The sequence below is a fragment of the Balaenoptera ricei genome, chromosome 15 (genome assembly GCF_028023285.1).
Source record: "Balaenoptera ricei isolate mBalRic1 chromosome 15, mBalRic1.hap2, whole genome shotgun sequence".
In the NCBI taxonomy this organism is placed as follows: domain Eukaryota; kingdom Metazoa; phylum Chordata; class Mammalia; order Artiodactyla; family Balaenopteridae; genus Balaenoptera; species Balaenoptera ricei.
Genome location: NC_082653.1, coordinates 54242407 through 54248249, shown reverse-complemented (window position 1 = coordinate 54248249; position 5843 = coordinate 54242407).

Below are 5843 nucleotides of genomic sequence, written 5' to 3'. Positions count from 1 at the left end.
TGCGCACGCAGAGGGGGCGGGGCCTGCGGAGGACACGCCCCTGCGGCGGGCATGTGGCTGCAATCCCAGCGCGCTGGTCGGCTGCGGAAGTCGAAAGTGCTTGCGACTGAATGTTCCCATTCATTAGAGGGGGTGTTTATGAGGACGCCTCGGGGCTGCGCGCTTTTCTTGTCCTTTGTCACCACCGCTTCAGGCTCATCTGGTACTGGGCTCCACCTGTCCCTTCTGTTTCAGCCACACTGATTTCCCGTCATTTCCTTAACCACGCGACTGGCTGCAGATTAAGACTGGTATTGTCCGGTACTGGCAAAGGTGTGGGGAATGAGCGGTATTTGCGGGAGTTATTGGGAAAGGGGGGACAGTTTGGCAAAAGGTCTGTTAAAATTCAGGATAGGCATTCTCTTTGATCCAGTACTTCCACTTCTGGGTAGCTGTTCTAGAGAAAAACAAGAACCCAAAGAGACACAAACAAGGGAGGTCATTGCAACAGCATTTCGGTGAAAACCTTGAAACAACCTAAACGTCTATCAAAAGACGATGGGGTTGGGGTTGACAGGGGCACATCTATTCAACAGAGTTGTGCCGAATAAAAAGGAAGGGCAGGGAATTCCCTGGCGGTCCAGTAGTTAGGACTCCCCGCTTTCATCCCTGGTCGGAGAACTAGGATCCCGCAAAAAAAAAAAAAAAAAAAAGGAAGGGCAGACGCCGCCTTAAGGGAAGACATCAAGTAGAAGGGGGAAAAGCAAGTTGTAGGAAAATACAAAAATACATTCGAACCTAGAGATTGTCATACTGAGTGAAGTAAGTCAGACAGAGAAAGACAAATATATGATATCTCTTACATGTGGAATTTTTTTTTTAAAAATGGTACAAATGAACTGATTTACAAAACAGAGTCACAGATGTAGAAAACAAACTTACCGTTACCAGGAGGGAAAGGGGGGGGGTAAATTGGGAGATTGAGATGGACGTATACACACTATTATATATAAAATAGGTAACTAATAAGGACCTACTGTGTAGCACAGGGAACTCTACTCAATACTCTGTAATGACCTATATGGGAAAAGAATCTAAAAAAGGAGTGGTTATATGTATATGTATAACTGATTCACTTTACAGTACACTTGAAACTAAGACAACATTGTAAATCAACTATACTCCAGTAAAAATTTTTTTAAATACATTTGATAGTATGTAAATTTAATCTTAAAAACAAATATTGAACTCTAAACAATGTGTGTGCTGAAGTGTTAAAGGGTAAAGAGTACTGATGTCTGCAACTCACTAGAAAAACATAAAAAAATAAGATTAGTTGATGGCTAGGTAGATATCTGATAAAGCAAATATAGCAAAATGTTAAGAATGAAAGTGGTGAGATTTCCCTGAAGGTCCGGTGGTTAAGACTCTGCCCTTCGGACTTCCCTGGTGGTCCAATGGTTAAGAATCCGCCTGCCAATGCAGAGGACACAGGTTTGATTCCTGGTCCAGGAAGATCCCACATGCCATGGAGCAGCTAAGCCCAAGAGCCACAACTACTGAAGCCCTCAGGCCTAGAGCCCATGCTCCACAACAAGAGAAGCCACCGCAATGAGAAGCTCTCACACTGCAAGGAAGAGTAGCCCCCGATCACCGCAACTAGAGAAAGCCCTCGCGCAGCTACGAAGACCCAGCACAGCCAAAAATAAATAAATAAATTGTTGTTATTTAAAACAATAATTTAAAAAATTTTAAAAGACTCCACGCTTCCACTGCAGGGGGTGCGATTTCCATCCCAGGTTCGGGAATTAAGATCCCACATGCCACGTGGCATGGCCAAAAAAAAAAAAAAGAATGAAAGTGGTATTAATATATAGCTGCTTACTATACAGTTCTTCCAAGTTTTTTTTATGTTCACAAATTTTCATAATAAAATTCGGGGGAAAAATATATTCAATATGATCCTGATGAAGTAAAAATTCACATTTTAAGACAAGACAAGAAAAATTCTGGGAATTCCTTGGCCGTCCAGTGGTTAGACTCTGCGCTTTCACTGCCAAGGGCCCGGGTTCAATCCCTGGTCAGGGAACTAAGATCCCACAAGCTTCACAACTTGGCCAAAAAAAAAAAAATTCTGTTTGGGCCTCCTCCCTCCCCTCTAGTGTGCATTGTGTATCTGCTTTATGCATTAACCAGCCCTCCCTAGCGGCAGAAATACTTGCTCAACCATAAATATCAATTTTTCTCCTTCTGAAGCCAGTCATGAAACTCCTGAGACAATAACATTCCTTTCTCAATCCTGTAAGGGGTCAGGATGCAGATATCTTGGGGAGATACTGGGTTACTTGTATTCTACGTTTACAAGATTAATGTTTCTTGCGTTACCAAATGTGTGACTGAGCCTCAGATCAAATTAATGACGATTAACCAACTTGAAACAATTGACCTTATATATAGTTCTGTAAGATCAATGATTGTAATAGTGTAACTCTACATATGGGAAGAAGCAACAAGAGGGAACCATTTCCTTGACCATGACAGACTGTAAGACAGGTGGTCCAGAGGCTTTTGACTACTCTAAACAGGGCCAAGTCCAGTAATAGTATATTAAGTGGCCTATCAATGAAATCCTGACCTGAGAATGAGCATTCCTAGTCCCATGGGACAAACTGGTCACAAAATGCCTCCCAAAACTTGGTTGAAATTAAGACCGAAAGGGAGGAGATTGTAAAATAAAGAATGTTGCCCACCATCCAGTTCTACAAGAATTGAGTCATTAGCCACTACAGTCACTGACCTACAACCCACCCTGAAAGGGCAAAGATCAGGATGAGGCACTTTGTGCTCTAGGAAAACTGACAGAAATGGCCCTCAGATATTTTCAGGAGAAATTTTTATGAACCCAGTTTCCTGTATCTTCCCATACTTAGAAAAGCACTAAAACCATTAACTAAGATATCTGTTCCTCATGAATAGCAGTAGCCTTCTCCCAGGATGTGTGCTTGACTGCAATGTAACCCTTCATCAAAATCACATATATTCCGGCCTCCTCCCTTACCTCTTTGGAACAGTTCTCAGAGCTCAGGTTGATGCGAATAAAATTTTCCATTTCTTTCTTAGATTGGCTATTTAATTTTTTTAGTCCACAATCCCTTTTATTTTTTATATTAAAAATTGTTTTCTGGGGCTTCCCTGGTGGCGCAGTGTTTGAGAATCTGCCTGCTAATGCAGGGGACACGGGTTCAAGCCCTGGTCTGGGAAGATCCCACATGCCGCGGAGCAGCTAGGCCTGTGAGCCACAGCTGCTGAGCCTGCGCGTCTGGAGCTTGTGCTCCGCAACAAGAGAGGCCGCGACAGTGAGAGGCCCGCACACCGCGATGAAGAGTGGCCCCCCGCTTGCCGCAACTGGAGAAAGCCCTCGCACAGAAATAAAGACCCAACACAGCCAAAAATAAATAAATTAATTAATTTTTTAAAAAACTCTCAATCTTTTAAAAAAAAATTGTTTTCTGTTTTATTTTTTTAACTACAAAATGTTATCTTTCTACATGTTCATGTTTAGGCATGTAAATGCATCCAAAAGAGGGAAGGTTTACACACTAGAATGACAGAGGGATGTCAAGGCTCACTTGTGCTATATATCTGTACCATTTAAACTTTTTATGAGAATGAATAAATGCATTATGCTATCAAAATCAAATTTAAAAGAATGAATCTTGGGACATCCCTGGTGGTCCAGTGGTTAAGACTCCTCACTCCCAATGCAGGGGGCCCAGGTTTGATACCTGGGCAGGGAACTAGATCCCACATGCTGCAACGAAGATCCCACATGCCACAGCTAAGACCTGGTGCAGCCAAATAAATAAATAAATATTAAAAAAAAAAAAAAAAAACAGGATTAACTTAAAAAAAAAATAAAAGAATGAATCTTGGGACTTCCCTGGCAGTCCAGTGGTTAAGACTCCGTGCTTCCACTGCAGGGGGCATGTGTTCCATCTCTGGTCAGGGAACTAAGATCCTGCATGCCCATGCTGCATGGCCAAAAAAAAAAGAAAAAAAAAATGAATGAGGGCTTCCCTGGTGGCGCAGTGGTTGAGAATCTGCCTGCCAATGCAGGGGACACGGGTTCGAGACCTGGTCTGGGAAGATCCCACATGCCGCGGAGCAACTAGGCCCGTGAGCCACAATTACTGAGCCTGCGCGTCTGGAGCCTGTGCTCCGCAACAAGAGAGGCCACGATAGTGAGAGGCCCGTGCACCGCGATGAAGAGTGGCCCCCGCTTGCAACAACTGGAGAAAGCCCTCGCACAGAAACGAAGACCCAACACAGCCATAAATAAATAAATAAATAAATAAAAATTAAAAAAAAAAAAAAAAAAAAAAATGAATGAATCTTAAAACTACCCCCTGCCCCAAACACGCACACATAAAATTGAATTAAACCGAGTGGCACTGATTGAAGGAGGGGTTGCTCAAGAGTTAAAATGAGATAATGTGGGGCTAAGTCTGTGCCTGACATGTAGGAGAAGCCCAGAGAAGGGTTCCACTGTTATCATCATTAGTACATGTCGCTTGGCTGAGTGAGCTGCTGGCAAGTGCTTTGCAGGAAGTCCTTTGTCAAATATAAAGTCCCACAGGAGGTGCTGAGTCATGGCTGATCATATGCCAGTCAATAGCCAAATCTCTTCCCTCAGGCCTCAGGGAACTGCCTGAGGTGGGTAGCTGGGGCTTCAAGAAACAAGACCTTTGCCCAGGCTGCCTGTCTGCCCACCAACTTCGGGACAGCTCCCTGGCACCAGCACCACTGACCAGAAGCCCGGGGCAGAGATGCTGTTCCCTGCCACTCATTGCCTGCACTGATTTCCAAGCTTCAGGTTCAGCAAGGCCAAAGGGCACTGGAGTTGCTCAGGCCCCAGCGTGGCCCTGGGCTGCTACTCTCAAACCTAGGGACCAGGGCCGATCAACTTCATGGACTTATGACTGGAGCAGTCACACTGGGTCCCAGGCTCAGAAGGACCTTGGGTTTGGTTTAAATGCTCTGCTATCACTGTTCTTGGTAATTGTAAAACATGGAGCCCCACATTTTCTTTTTGCACTGGGCCTTGCAAATTATGCCGCTGGTCCCACTAGGGATCTTCTTGTTTGGACTTATTTCCTTAAAGTGGAAACCTCAGAACATCGAGTTTTGTGGTTTAACCCATGCAGTTAAAGAAAAACCTCATCTTTTATCAGAATAATATGCACTTGGGTTCCATTTAGTGAGTATTTATTGAGTTCCTACTAAGTACAGGACATTGTGCCAGGAGGGAGAGAGATAGAGACAAAAAAGACATGGGGCCAGCTCTTAAGAAGCCCTGGGTCTAATATGGTAGAGACAATGTTGCCAGTGGAATAGAGATGGGAGTGAAATAGTAGTTACCCTAGCCTAGGGGTCAGGGATGGCTTCTTGGAGGAAGTGGTGGTTATGTGGCGCATTAAGGAATGAGTAGGAGTCAGCCCTATCTAAGGTGGTGGGAGGAAGGTATTCCTGGCAAACTTTGCAGTCTGAGCTCAGAGACATACATAAACAGGGTGTGGAGACAATGCAAGATTTAAACACTCTATTTAGACACCACCTTCACTTGTAAACACAAACATAAATGAGTATTTATTAAAATAAATACACGTATCTTACAACACATAAAGACCAATATTTTACATACATAAAATACACATTACCTGGTGGGTTATCTCCACTATTAGATTCGGGAAAACAGCACCAGTTTTACTTTGATTTCCCTGTGACTCCAGTTCCTAGTAGATGTTTAGACAACCAGTCAGTCAGCAAATATTTATTGAGCGACTACTTTGTGCCAGGTACTATTT